We start from the raw sequence: 16,101 nt of genomic DNA, 5'->3' as shown, positions 1-16,101 counted from the left end.
GAGGTTGCAGTGAGCCTAGATCACGCCACTGCACTCCAGCCTGGGCGACAGAGCGAGAAAAAAAAAAAAAAAAAAAAAAGGCCAGGTGCAGGGGCTCATGAGGTCAGGCTTTCAAGACAAGCCTGGTCAACAAAGTGAAACACCGTCTCTACTAAAAATACAAAAAATTAGCCGGGCAAGGTTGTGGGTGTCTGTAATCCCAGCTACTCGGGAGGCTGAGGCAGGAGAACAGCTTGAACCTGGAAGGCAGAGGCTGCAGTGAGCCGAGATGGTGCCACTGCACTCCAGACTAGGTGACAGTGCGAGACTCCATCTCAAAAAAAAAAAAAAGGCTGTGTTTTCAAATTGGCTGGTAGGAGCTCAAAATTAAACCTCTGATAGAAACAATGTTACAAATACAGATCAGAGTTCCAGGGCAGCTCCTATGTGCATAGTTAACCCATAATATAACTGAATTCAAAAATCTAGAACCTAGCTAGGCCAGGTACAGTGGCTCACACCTGTAATGCCAGCACTTTGGGAGGCCAAGTCAGATAGATCACTTGAGCCTAGGAGTTTGAGACCAGCCTGGGCAACATGATGAAACCCTGTGTCTACTAAAAATATTTAAAAATTTGCCGGGTGTGATGGTGCACGCTTACAGTCCCAACTACTTGGGAGGCGGAGGTGGGAGGATCACCTGAACCTGGGAAGTCGAGGCTGCAGTAAGCTGTGACTGCGTCACTGCACTTCAGACAGGCCAACAGCTGGATAGAGACTCTGTATCAAAAAGAAAAAAGTAAATCTAGAACCTATTATACAAAAAATATAAAAAACTACAGCCGGGCACGGTGGCTCACGCCTGTAATCCCAACAGTTTGGGAGGCCGAGGCGGGCAGATCACGAGGTCAGGAGATCGAGACCATCCTGGCTAATACGGTGAAACCCCATCTCTACTAAAAATACAAAAAAATTCGCCACGCGTGCGCCTGTAGTCCCAGCTACTTGGGAGGCTGAGGCAGGAGAATAGCATGAACCTGGGAGGTGGAGATTGCAAGTGAGCCAAGATCGTGCCACTGAACTCTAGTCTGGACAACAGAGCGAGAGTCCGTCAAAAGAAAAGAAGGAAAGGAAAAGGAAAAGAGAAAAGGAAAAGAAAAGAAAAGAAGGGCCGGGCGCAGTGGCTCAAGCCTGTATCCCAGCACTTTGGGAGGCCGAGAAGGGCAGATCACGAGGTCAGGAGATCGAGACCATCCTGGCTAACATGGTGAAACCCCGTCTCTACTAAAAAATACAAAAAACTAGCTGGGCGAGGTGGTGGGCGCCTGTAGTCCCAGCTACATGGGAGGCTGAGGCAGGAGAATGGCGTAAACCCGGGAGGCGGAGCTTGCAGTGAGCTGAGATCCGGCCACTGCACTCCAGCCCGGGCGACAGAGCAAGACTCCGTCTCAAAAAAAAAAAAAAAAAAAAAGACAAGAAAAAAAAAGAAAAACTATGTTCCATATCTCAACACCAGGCCTATATGTACCCCTACTAAAGCTATAGATATCTGGTACTGGGAAAACTATGTATCTAAATGCAAAAAAAAAAAAAAAAAAAAAAAAAAAAAAAAAAAAAAAACCACTTACTTTACACTACATAGAAAATTAACTCAAAATTGATCAAATACCTAAACATAAGAGGTAAGACTCCTAGAAGAAAATACAGGCTGGACGTGGTGGCTCACACCTGTAATTGCAGCACTTTGGGTGGCCAAGCGGGGTAGATCACCTGAGCTCAGGAGTTCGAGACCAGCCTGGACAACATGGTGAAACTTTGTCTCTACCAAAAATACAAAAAATTAGCTGGGTGTGGTGGGTGTGCCTGTGGTCTCAGCTACTTGGGAGGCTGAGATGGGAGGATCACTTGAGCCTGGGAGGCAGCGGTTGCAGTGAGCTGAGACTGTACCACTGCACTTCAACTTGGATGACAGAGTGAGGCCCCTTCTCAAAAAAATGTGCTTGTGTGTGTGTGTATGTGTGTGTAAATGGGAAAAGCTCATGACACTGGATTTGGCAATGGTTTCTTGGCCATGACAACAAAAGCACACATAATAAAAAGAAAAACAGATAAACTGGGTGTCAAAGTCCAAAATTTTTGAGCCAGGTGCCACGGCTCACACCTATAATCCCACCTACTTGGGAGGCTGAGGTAGAAGGACCATTTGAGAACAGTCTGAGCAACAAGGTGAAATTCCATCCCTAAAAAACTAAAAAAATTAGCCAGGCATTATGGTGCACACCTACAGTCCTAGCTACTACTTGGAAAGCTGAGGTGGGAGGATCCCTTGAACTCAGGAGTTCAAGAGTGCAGCAAGCTGAAAGCGCACCACTGCATTCCAGCCTGGGTGACACAGTAAGACCCTACCTCTTACAAAATTTTAACTTTTGTGTATCAAAGTACATTATCAACAGAATGAAAAGACAAACCATGGAATGGCAGAAAATACTTGCAAATCATGTATCTCATAAGAAGTTCTTATCTAGAATACACAAAGCATTACAATCTGAAAGAAAAAACAACCAGATTCAAAAGTGGGCAAACGACTTGAATAGGCATTTCTCCAAAGAGGATATACAAATAGACAATAAACATATGAAAACACACTTGACATCACTAATTATCTAATTATCATGGAAACGCTAATTAAAACCACAAGAAGAAACAGTTTCACACTCATTTGGATGACTATTATCAAAAAACAAAACAAGCTTCTTTTTCCGGCTGGAACCATGGAGGGTATAGAAGAGAAGAAATTTCCTGCTGTGGCAGAAACCCTTAAGAAAAAGCGAAGGAATTTCAGAGCTGAAGATCAAGCGCCTGAGAAAGAAGTTTGCCCAAAAGATGTTTTGAAAGGCAAGGAGGAAGCTTATCTATGAAAAAGTGAAGCACTACCACAAGGAATATAGGCAGATGTACAGAACCGAAATTCGAATGGCGAGGGTGGCAAGAAAAGCTGGCAACTTCTATGTACCTGCTGAATCCAAACTGGCATTTGTCATCAGGATCAGAGGTATCAATGGCGTGAGCCCAAAGGTCCAAAAGGTATTGCAGCTTCATCGCCTTCGTCAAATCTTCAATGGAACCTTTCTGAAGCTCAACAAGGCTTCGATTAACATGCTGAGGATTGTAGAGCCATATATTGCATGGGGGTACCCCAATCTGAAGTCAGTAAATGAGCTAATCTACAAGCGTGGTTATGGCAAAACCAATAAGAAGCGAAGCGAATTGCTTTGACAGATAACGCTTTGATTGCTCGATCTCTTGGTAAATATGGCATCATCTGCATGGAGGATCTGATTCATGAGATCTATACTGTTGGAAAACGCTTCAAAGAGGCAAATCTTCTCCACGAGGTGGAATGAAGAAAAAGACCACCCATTTTGTAGAAGGTGGAGATGCTGGCAACAGGGAGGACCAGATCAACAGGCTTATTAGAAGAATGAACTAAGGTGTCTACCATGATTATTTTTCTAGGCTCATCAGTTAACAAACAGTACCCACTTAAATTGGAAAAATAAATAAATAAATAAATAAATAAATAAAATAAAAATAAAAATAAAAAGTGCTGGCAAGACTGTGGAGAAATTGGGATCCTTGGGCTTTGCTGGAGAGAATGTAAAATAGTAAAGCTGTTGTGGAAAGTGGCATGGCAGTTCCTCAAAAAAATTAAATATAGAATTGCCATATGATCCAACAAGAACTGACAGTAGGGTCTCACACAGTACACCCACATTCATAGCAGCATTTTTCACAATAGCTAAAAGGTGGACACAACGGAAGTGTCCATCAATGGATGGATAAACAAAATGTGGTACATACATACAAATAAGTAGTATTCAGCCTTAAAAAGCAAGGAAATTCTGACATATATTATGAACCTTGAGGACTGTTTAATGGACACGGAGTTTCAGTTTGAGAAGATGAAAAAGTTCTGGAGATAGATGGTAGACAACAAGGTGAATGTACTTAATACCACAACTATATGCGTACAAATGGTTAAAATGGTTTAAAACAGTTTTTAACAAAACTATAGATCTTCATCTAATCCAAAGGTTTCCAAAAGAGTGAGAGACTAAGGACTCTGGAATTGGAAAACAAAATCTCTTTTTTTTTTTTTTGAGACACGGTCTCACCCTGTCACCCAGGCTGGAGTGCAGTGGCAGGTTCACAGCTCACTTGCAGTCTCAACTTCCCAGGTTCAAGCGATCTTCCCACCTCAGCCTACAGAGCAGCTGGGACTATAGGGATGCACTACTACGCCCAGCTAATTTTTTAATCTAAAAGTCCTTTGCCTACTTTTGAATCTGGTTTTTTTTCTTTCAGATTATAGATTGGGTCAGATTTCAGATTGGGTCCCACTGTGTTGCCCAGGGTGGTCTCAAACTCCTGGGCTCAAGTGATCTGCCCACCTTGGTCTCTTGAAGTGCAGTGATTACAGGTGTGAGCTACCATGCCCGGCCCTTTTTTTCTTTCCTAACAGGTGTGAGCTACCATGCCCGGCCCTTTTTTTCTTTCCTAACCAACTACTGTCAACAAGGGTAGAATACAATGGGGACAGAAGAAAAGGACAGGAAAAGGGATCAAGTAAAATTTGCCTCCTACCTCACCTTTTTAATATTTACTTATTTTTAAAAATGACAAAATAACCTGTAGACAAAAAAAGGCAATTGTCAGGTACACAAAGTGCTGAAATACTTCATCTTAATTCCAGACTTTAAAATTCTCTATCTATCTATCTATCTATCTATCTATCTATCTATCTATCTATCTATCTGTCCATCTATTTATTTTTTTGAGACGGAGTCTTGCTGTGTCACCCAGGCTGGAGTGCAGTGGCACAATCTCAGCTCACCGCAACCTCCGCCTCCCAGATTCAAGCAATTATCCTGCCTCAGCATCCCGAATAGCTGGGATTACAGACATGTGCCACCATGCCTAATTTTTGTAATTTTAGTAGAGACAGGGTTTCACCATGTTGGCCAGGCTGGTCTCAAACTCATGACCTCAGGTGATCTGCCCGCCTTGGCCTCCCAAAGTGCTGGATTAGAGGCATGAGCAACCGCACCTGGCCACAATATATGGTTTTTTTTTTCCCCCTAGGAATTTCATAACAGGAAATAGAAGAATAAGCAAGGTTGAGAGGAGACTGGGAAAAGATGGCAAAAATTGTAGAGGAGGAGCTGACCACAAGACAGTTTTGAGGGAACCAGTGCTTAGGGAAGAAGAAAAAGCAATCCAGTGCTAATTGGCGAGCCTCTCTTTCCACTATCAATATAACCAATTCGAACACTTTCCTTTGGTCTAAACTGAAGAGAAGGCAACCTGAGGGCAAAGAAGTCGGGGAATTACAAGCTACAGCCTCAGAAAGAGAAGAGCACTTCTATGACCCACTGGAGTTTTGCCTAGAGATCCATTCTTATAAATTAACTGGGTTCTGCCTAGGCTATAGAAAGCTAGAAAGAATGCCACCACCAGCCTAACAACAAAAAGCCTGAATAAACTACAAAATTGAACCCTTTAAAAACCCATCCAAGAGCTGAGGACTCAGGGCAACCAGGCGATTTCAAATCCAAGAAAATACAACCCCTAGGCCGGGCACAGTGGCTCAAGCCTGTAATCCCAGCACTTTGGGAGGCCGAGACAGGCGGATCACGAGGTCAGGAGATCGAGACCATCCTGGCTAACACGGTGAAACCCCGTCTCTACTAAAAAATACAAAAAACTAGCCGAGCGAGGTGGTGGGCGCTTGTAGTCCCAGCTACTTGGAAGGCTGAGGCAGGAGAATGGCGTAAACCCGGGAGGCGGAGCTTGCAATGAGCTGAGATCCGGCCACTGCACTCCAGCCTGGGCGACAGAGCGAGACTCCGTCTCAAAAAAAAAAAGAAAATACAACCCCTTCCTAGTAGAGACAGAATGCAAGCACTGGCTCACCTGAGGGTAGACCAAGGGAAGAAACAATGGTGCCATAAAAGCAGGTAAAAAGAATTCATCTAAAATTGTTAACAAACTGCTGAAGGCAAAGTGTGCATTAGCATGAGAATATTATTCCTGAGAGACACAGTTAACAAGCGAAATTCAAACCATTTGCAAGATCTTCCACAGACCTCCACCAAAGGCTCATAATATGGGAACAGGGGACTGAAGAGAGCCCTCCTCTGGGGTGCAGTGCTTGAGGAAGGGAGCAGCTTCTACAATGGGAAAAATACAAAGCCCCAACCAGATCCTTCTCTTCTAGGGAACAAAAACTGGAAGAGACTGGTGGAGGAATAGCAAGCCCAGTTACCCGTAAGGCACAAGTGAATTGGGCAGGTGGGGGAGTGAAAGGAAAAAAACTCTACCACTGTAGGGGAAGGAAACAGTGTTGGACCCAGGGTCTTATACCAAAGACATTAGAGATCTTAGAGATCTAATGTCTCTAATACCACTGAGGCAAGAGCAGAGAAACTCTTTTCCAGACAACACCTACAAAGATCCAAACTGCAGTTTGGCCTAGAGGAGCAAGATCATTGATAGAGTTCTACTCATGACGCCAAGGCACACAAGCCAAACACTGAGAGCTGATCAGGAAAATTCAGAAACACCTTCCCACATGCCAACTACCGATCTAAGCACAAAGTAACACGAGAGAAATTTGAAGCCAATGTTGCACTTAAGGTACCCTCTGCAACAACAAAACAGAAAATCAGCTTAACTCCTGACTAGACTGACTCAACTCCCTACACTAAAAGTCCAGGAATGCAATGTTCCAGGTATAAATACTATTTACTCATTCTTTACTACCCTATTCACAATATCCAGCGTTCAGTAAAATATTGCAAGACACACAAAAGAGGATGAAATTACAACCAACTGCCAAGAGAGAAAGCATTCAACAGACCAGAAATCAAGATGAAGTTAAAAAAAAATTTTAAAAAACAGAAATTAAATTTTTGGCAAAGATCAGTAAACTGATAAACTGTTAGCAGTTTGAGAAAAAAAGACACAACCATTATTAGGAAGGAAAAACTGAATATCACTATAGATCCTATATACTTTTAAGGAGAATTTACAGAATATTACCAACAGGACCAGGCACAGTGGCTCATGCCTGTAATCCCAGCACTTTGGGAGGCCAAGGCAGGCAGATCACCTGAAGTCAGTAGCTCGAGACCAGCCTGGGCAACAGAGTGAAACCCCCATCTCTACTAAAATTACAAAAATTAGGCACGGTGGTGCACACCTGTAATCCCAGCTACTCAGGAGACTGAGGCAGGAAAATCGCTTAAACCTGGGAGGCAGAGGTTGCAGTGAGCCGAGATCACGCCACTGCACTCCAGCCTGGGCAACAGAGCAAGACTCCATCTCAAAAAAACAAAAAACAAAAAACAAAAAAAAACTTTATGCCTGTATACTCAATAATTTAGATGAAAGTCAAATTCCTCAAATCATATGGATCCCCAAAGCTCACACATCAGATAACCTAATTAGCCCCATATGTATTAATTTCTAAAATTGAAACTGTAGTAAAAAACCTCCAACATAGAAAACTCCAGGCCCAAATGGCTTCACTCGAGAATCCTACCAATCACCTAAAAAGAAACAATACAAATCTACATAAACTTTTCCAGAAAACAGAAGGGAACACTTCCCAATTCATTTTATGAGACCAACATTACCCTGATAACAAAACCAAACAAACATAATACAATATTAATTTGGCCCAGTACACATTAGGAATTCTTATGTAACATCAGCAACCTGATTTTATTAAATTTAAAATATAAAGGAAACAATTTTAAACTTACATATACAGCCTCACGTTGGTAATGCTATTATTTATGCCAGAATTTACCATATCCTTTCAGTTCTTTAGAGTTCCATTACTAGATCAATTCTTTTCTATTACAGGTTGAGTATCCCGAATTTGAAAATACAAAATCTGAAATGCTGCATAATCCAGAAACTTGAGTGCTGACATGACACTCAAAAGCAAATGCTCAACCAGTATAATGCAAATATTCCCCCCCCAAAAAAACATAAAAATAGACCTTTGGTCTCAAGTATTTCAGATAAGGGATACTCAACCTGTATCAGTAAAAAATGGAATAAATAAGGCGCGGTGGCTCACGCCTGTAATCCTAACACTTTGGGAGGCCAAGGGGGGGCGGATAACAAGGTCAGGAGTTCGAGACCAGCCTGGCCAATATGGTGAAACTCTGTCTCTACGAAAAATACAAAAATTAGACGGTCATGATGGTGGGTGCCTGTAGTCCCCGCTACTTGGGAGGCTGAGACAGGAGAATCATTTGAACCCAGGAGGCGGAGGTTGTGGTGAGATGAGATCACGCCACTGCACTCCAGCCTGGGCGACAGAGCAAGACTCTATCTCAAATAATAATAATAATAATAATAATAATAAAGATTGGGAAAACGAGTATGCTTAGGAAAGAAATCTGTAAATGAAAATGATACACTTTAAGCATCATCACAAAACAAACATAGCAATAAGGACACTTTAAGCCTAAGAATTCATGACATTGGAAGAAAAAAGTATATAATGTAAAACAATCCCACTTGTTCAAACACTAGAACCACATCTACTTTCAGGAATACAAAAAGTTAATTGCCCAGCAATTCAAAACTGGGCAATAAAATTTCCTTTCTACTTGCCTGCAGCACAAGTAAAAGGATTAAAGAGGTAGTGGGTTGGAGTTGGAGAATGAGTCTCTTTCAAATGTTCATTATAAACTGCATCATTAATTCTGCTAGAATCTCTACTGCCTCTAAATTTCAGACTCACACTCAACCATGTTCTCAACAATTTTACTTGGTACCTCAAATTCAACTCACCCAAAACTGAATTCACTTTTCGCATACCACCCCCATACCAAAACCGGCTCTTCTTACTGTATTTTTCCTAATACATTCTTCATGACAAGTAATGTTACTACCATCTTACCTAATTAGCCAAGCCAGAAACTTAGAAGCCATCCTAAACATCCCAGTTATTATTCCTCTTTCTTATCTTCTATAGTCAATCAACAAATCCTGATGATTTTACCTCTGAAATATTTCTTAGTCTTGTCCCCTTTAAATGGATCCTCGGCACTGCACAAACTTGCCTGTTCCTCTCACCCAGGTTTCCCATCAACTGCCTTCAAAATAAAGACTAAACACTCTGGCATTGCATATATGAAACCCACAATAACTACCTCCCAGTCTTTTTTCATTGCTATTTGCTGCCACATTTTTTTTTTTTTTTTTTGAGATGGAGTCTTGCTCTGTCGCCCAGGCTGGAGTGCAGTGGCACGATTTCGGCTCACTGCAAGCTCCACCTTCCGGGTTCACGCCATTCTCCTGCCTCAGCCTCCTGAGTAGCTGGGACTACAGGCGCCCACCACCACACCTGGCTAATTTTTTGTATTTTTAGTAGAGACGGGGTCTCACCGTTTTAGCGAGGATGATCTCGATCTCCTGACCTCGTGATCCACCCGCCTCAACCTCCCAAAGTGTTGGGATTAGAGGTGAGTCACCGCTCCCAGCCGGCTGCCACTTTCTTAGCACTGCAATAATAGTTTCCTGCCCACACTGTGCTCTATACATGCTTCTGCTCTTTTTACCTCATTCTTTCTATTAACTATTACCTTCATCGTTTAAAACTCAGCCCAAGTATCATGTGTAAGTAACCACCTCTGTAGCCTCAAACCTGTGTAAACTGTTATTATCTCTAATTTACCTATTAAATCATATTAAATAATCTGTTTCTTTCTCTTTAATTGCACTACACTGTAAATCTTGAAGGTAGATGCTGGATCCATAACTCTAGTAACCTGACACACAAATTAACTCAAACTTTGTTGAACTAAGCCACAATTTTTCTAACCTCTCTCAAAAAGGCCAGATAATTGGGGTGGGGAAGACTGTATCACTGAGACATAAACAATCTTCACATCAATACTCAATTCTTGCCTACAAAAAGGGGCTTATAAATAAACTAAAAGTTTCTTCCTCATAAGATTTCCTTCCCCTTCACAAAATCCATGATACCAAGCAATTTTTGAGGCAGACAATTATGGTTTCAAATTGCCTTGTATTAACAATAAGATTACAATAATGATAAAAGCATAAACTCAGTTGATAATCTGCTCCTAAGGTCTTGAACGCACACATTTCTACCTAAACAACATTAAGAGATAATAGCACATTGTATATGAAGTATCCTCAACAAATTAGAACTTACTTATGTGCCCTATTTACAAATGTATTTGCTAAATGAATGAGAAGTGGTATACAGCCTGAGCATCCCTACTAGGAAAATTTGAAATATAAAAATCTGAAAATCCGAAATGTCCCAAAATCCAAGTTTTTGAGCACCAACATAATGTTACAAGTGGAAAATTCCACCCTGACTTCATGTTACGAGTCAGTCAAAATGCAGTCAAAACTGTTCCATGCACAAAACTATTAAAAATATTGTTTAACAGAGATACAGACCAATGGAACAGAACAGAGCCCTCAGAAATAACACCACACATCTACAGCCATCTGATCTTTGACAAACCTGACAAAAACAAGAAATGGGGAAAGGATTCCCTATTTAATAAGTGGTGCTGGGAAAACTGGCTAGACATATGTAGAAAGCTGAAACTGGATACACCTTATACAAAAATTAATTCAAAATGGATTAAAGAATTAAATGTCAGACCTAAAACCATAAAAACCCTAGAAGAAAACCTAGGCAATACCTTTCAGGACATAGGCAAGGGCAAGGACTTCATGTCTAAAACACCAAAAGCAACAGCAACAAAAGCCAAAGTTGAGAAATGGGATCTAATTAGACTAAAAAGTTTCTGCATAGTAAACGAAACTACCATCAGAGTGAACAGGCAACCTATAGAATGGGAGAAAATTTTTGCAATCTACTCGTCTGACAAACGGCTAATATCCAGAATCTACAAACAACTTCAACAAATGTACAAGAAAAAATCAAACAACCTCATCAAAAAGCAGTTGAAGGATATGAACAGACATTTCTCAAAAGAAGACATTTATGCAGCCAACAGACACATGAAAAAATGCTCATCATCACTGGCCATCAGAGAAATGCAAATCAAAACCACAATGACATACCATCTCACACCAGTTAGAACGGCGATCATTCAAAAGTCAGGAAACAACAGGTGCTGGAGAGGATGTGGAGAAACAGGAACACTTTTACACTGTTGGTGGGACAGTAAAGTAGTTCAACCACTGTGGAAGACAGTGTGGCGATTCCTCAAGGATCCAGAACTGGAAATACCATTTGACCCAGCCATCCCATTACTAGGTATATACCCAAAGGATTATAAATCATGCTGCTATAAAGACACACGCACATGTATGTTTATTGCGGCACTATTCAAAATAACAAAGACTTTGAACAAACCCAAATGCCCATCAATGACAGACTGGATTAAGAAAATGTGGCACATATACACCATGGAATACTATGCAGCCATAAAAAAGGAATGAGTTCCTGTCCTTTGCAGGGACATGGTTGAAACCGGAAACCATCATTCTGAGCAAACTATCGCAAGGACAGAAAACCGAACAATGCATGTTCTCACTCATAGGTGTGAAATGAACAATGAGAACACTTGGACACAGGGTGGGGAACATCACACACCGGGGCGTCGTGGGGTGGGGAGAGCGGGGAGGGATAGCATTAGGAGATATACCTAATGTAAATGACGAGTTAATGGGTACAGCACACCAACATGGCACATGTATACATATGTAACAAATCTGCACATTGTGCACATGTCCCCTAGAAGTTAAAGTATAAAAAAAAATTGTTTAAAATTACCTTCAGACTATATGTGTAAGGTACTTGTGAAACATAAATGAACTTCATGTTGAAACTTGGGTCCTTTCCAAGATACCTTATTATGTATATGCAAATATTCCAAAATCCAAAAAAATATGAAATCCAAAACACTTCTGATAGCAAGCATTTTGGATGAGGGATACTCAACCTGTTCTGATGTGTCATGCATTAAGACAGAAACAAGAGTAGACAGTACATATAAATAAAGAAAATTACAAAAAGATCACAAATCAAACATTAAAGGCAACAAAGTCAAGATTTGCCGTAAAACTTTATGTATATTTACAGTTGGCTATATAAAAAATAATACATGCATGCAATGGTTTTAGAGTAGACTCCTGAAGGAGTTACTAAAGGAATGACCTCCAAACTAGGAGGCAGACACACTCAGGTTCCAGTCCTTCATCTATCATTAGTTAGCTGTGAGACACTGCTGAAGTCATGTAATCATTCTAGCACTTTGTTTCCTCAACAGCAAGAGAAATTATTGGACATCAGATCTGGCATTTCACATGTAAATTTTACCTAAAAAATAAACAAACAAAGACGCTGTCAAAATGGGAGATGAGACATTAATCAGAGCTGTCTTCATCCTTCCATAATATACATCTCTTCCTGCAGCACCCTAATTAAGATAAACATTCACTACATGTTAAGGAGTCTTCAGAATGATTCATCACAACAAAACACAAATGTTACTGGACTAGATGACCTCTTTGGTCTCCTCCAGCTCTAAAATTCTCCGGGTCTGTTAATTTATACTCTACCTTACAAATGGTATGATTACTAAATTTATATTAACTTACTATATTCATGAAAGAGCTAAAGTCATTGCCCTCTGTGACATCAAATGACATTTTCAAAAGTAGCAGCATGTTTCCACTTAGTCTACATTCCTAGCCTGAATAATCTGAAATCAAGTTTCAGGTATTACAACTGTCCACCTTTAATCTTCACTACTTCTATAAACCTTCACGGTGAAAGGAGGAGGAGGAGGAGGAGGACTTGGGGAAAAAACAGATTTCTCAGTCACCTAAGAAAAAAAATCAAGACAACCAGGGAAGAAGGACTAAGTATAGGAGCATTATATAAAACATCAACTCGGCAGGGTGCGATAGCTCACACCTGTAATTCCAGCACTTTGGGAGGCCGAGGCAGATGGATCACTTGAGGTCAGGAGTTCGAGACCAGCCTGGCCAACACGGCAAAACCCCGTCTCTACTAAAAGTACAAAAATTTGGGAGAGTGGTGGTGTGCATCTGTAATCCCAGCTACTCGGGAGGCTGAGGCAGGAGAATCCAGGAGGCAGAGGTTGCAGTGAGCTGAGATTGTGCCACTGCACTCCAGCCTGGGTGACAGAGCGAGACTTAGTCTAAAAAAAAAAAAAAAATCAACTCTACAACAGGAAGATTCTTTTTTTTTGGTTTTGAGACGGAGTTTCTCTCGTTGCCCAGGCTGGAGTGCAGTGTCGCGATCTCAGCTCACTGCAAGCTCGCCTCCCAGGTTCACGCCATTCTCCTGCCTCAGCCTACTGAGTAGCTGGGAATGCAGGCACCTGCCACCATGCCCGGCTAATTTTTTGTTTTTGTTTTGTTTTGTTTTTTAAAGATGGGGGGGTTTCACCTTGTTAGCCAGGATGGTCTTGATCTTCTGACCTTGTGATCCACCCGCCTCGGCCTCCCAAAGTGCTGGGATTACAGGCGTGAGCCACCTCACCCGGCCGGATTCTTTTTTTTTTTTTTTTTTTTTTTGAGACGGAGTCTCACTCTGTCGCCCAGGCTAAGGTGTAGTGGCGCGATCTCGGCTCACTGTAACCTCTGCCTCCCGGGTTCATGCGATTCTCCTGCCTCAGCCCCAGTGGCTGGGATTACAGGTGTGCACCACCACGCCCGGCTAATTTTTGTATTTTTAGTAGAGACGGGCTTTCACCATGTTGGTCAGCTGGTCTCAAACTCCTGGCCTCGTAATCTGCCTGCCTCGGCCTCCCAAAGTGCTGGGATTACAGGTGTGAGCCACCGTGCCTGGCCGAAGGTTCCTTTAATCCTATTCACAACAAAGTGTGTGATAAAGACAGGTGGTCTTTCTGGATCATTAATATTTCTGATATATGGTCTTCTCCGCTTTTCCATTTAGCTAATATTATAAAATTATTTAAAAACTACTAAATATAATAACCTTATCAAAAACATTTGGCAAAACACAGGACTATACAAAAAACAAAAGAACTGAGTTAGGCTGATCAAATTATGGGGTTTTCTCTGACTTAAAGTTTTCTTCAATAAATAAGAACAAAAAGAATGTGTTTTCAGCCGGACGCACTGTAATCTCAGCACACCTGTAATCTCAGCACTTTGGAAGTCCCACCCAGGAAGAGGTCACTTGAGACTAGGAGATCAAGACTAGTGTAGGCAACAGTGAGACCTTGCCTTTATCTTAAAATTTTAAAAATTGGCCAGGCGTGATGGTGCACACCTATAGTTCCAGCTATTTGGGAGGCTGAGGCAGGAGGATCACTTGAGCCCAGGAGGTCAAGGCTGCAGTAAACTGTGACTGTGCCATTGTACTCCAGCCTAGGTGAGAGAGTAAGACCCTGTCTCTTTTTTTTTCTTCTTGAGACAGAGTCTCGCTCTGTTGCCAGGCTGGAGTGCAGTGGCATGATCTTGGCTCACTGCAAGCAACCTCCGCCTCCCAGGTTCAAGCGACTCTCCTGCCTCAGCCTCCTGAGTAGCTGGGACTACAGGTGCACGCCACCACGTCCAGCTAATTTTTGTATTTTTAGTAGATACGGGGTTTCGCCATGTTGGCCAGGATGATCTCTATCTCTTGACCTTGTGATCTGCCCACCTCGGCCTCCCAAAGTGCTGGAATTATAGGCGTGAGCTACCACGCCCAGCCAAGACCCTGTCTCTTAAGAAAAAAAGAAAAAGGAAAAAAAAAAGATTTTTCTAAAACGATTATCAATCTATTTTCTCTAGAGAAACAACATATGGGTTGTTAGACTACTGATGACTAAAACACACTCTCAAAATACACGCTGTTTTTTTTTTTTTTTGAGACAAGAGTCTTGCTCTATTGCTCAGGCTGGAGTACAGTGGCGTGATCTCGACTCACTGCAACATTCGTCTCCTGGGTTCAAGCGATTCTCTCGCCTTAGCCTCCCGGATAGCTGGGAGTACAGGCATACACCACCAGGCCCAGCTATTTTTTTTTTTTTTGTATTTTTAGTCAAGACAGTGCTTCACCATGTTGGTCAGGCTGGTCCCAAACTCCTCAACTCAAATGATTCACTGTCTCAGCCTCCCAAAGTGCTGGGATTACAAGCGTGAGCCACCGTGCCTGGCCTATAAACTTATTTTTTTAAAAAACAGCATTATAGGCCAGGCGTGGTGGTTCACGCCTGAAATCCTAGCACTTTGGGAGGACAAGGTGGGAAGATCACTTGAGTCCAAGAGTCTGAGACCAACCCTGGCAACATAGTGAGACCTCACTTGAATTAAAAAAAAAAAAAGAAAGAAAGAAAGAAAAAATTTAAAGATAGCAATATTCAGTTTGTTGACCACTAAAAATGTTTATTAAGGCACAGACATTCAGATGTTTTAAATACTACTACTGGTACCCTGATTTAAAATCTGATATGTCATTAGCAGAAATTAGGACAAAGGGGCCAGGTGTGGTGGCTCACGCCTGTAATCCCAACACTTTGGGAGGCCGAGGCAGGCAGATCACCCGAGGTCAGGAGTTCAAGAACAGCCTGGTCAACATAGTGAAACCCCCATCTCCACTAAAAATACAAAAATCACCCAGGCATGGAGGCGTGCACCTGTAGTCCCAGCTACTCAGGAGGCTGAGGCACGAGAATCATTTGAACCCAGGTGGCGGAGGTTGCAGAGAGCCAAGGTTGTGCCGCCGCACTCCAGCCTGGGTGACAGAGCGAGACTCTGTTTCAAGAAAAAAAAAAAAAAAATTAAAAAATGAAATTAGGACAAAGTCGGTAATGAGATATTTGTATTCCTTTACTCTAAGCTTTAACAGAATTTGAAGATTGTTTTAATTTTATTTAAAGATTTTGTTAAAAAACAATTCTATTACATATGAAAATTCGTAATAAAACTTTGTAACACAATGCTATTTTAGCAAAAATATAAGTTATGAATTTGTAAGAACTGAGTAATATAGTTCATCTTCTCAACAAGCTCACAGGAAGCTTATCATTTCTCACCATATTACTATCCTAT

At 41.7% G+C, this 16,101-nt stretch overlaps 1 protein-coding gene and 1 pseudogene across 3 annotated transcripts in view; one reads left to right on the top strand and one right to left on the bottom strand.

The window, feature by feature from the left end:
* Positions 1-16,101, bottom strand: part of CTDSPL2 (CTD small phosphatase like 2) — a 112,115-nt gene that overhangs the window by 84,923 nt on the left and 11,091 nt on the right. The gene's annotated exons all lie outside the window — the stretch shown is intronic.
* LOC104679615 lies at positions 2,751-3,489 on the top strand (annotated as a pseudogene).

Source organism: Rhinopithecus roxellana, chromosome 5, assembly GCF_007565055.1.
Source record: "Rhinopithecus roxellana isolate Shanxi Qingling chromosome 5, ASM756505v1, whole genome shotgun sequence".
NCBI lineage: Eukaryota > Metazoa > Chordata > Mammalia > Primates > Cercopithecidae > Rhinopithecus > Rhinopithecus roxellana.
Note: the sequence above shows the minus strand (reverse complement) of the source record. Positions and strands in the feature narration are given on the sequence as shown.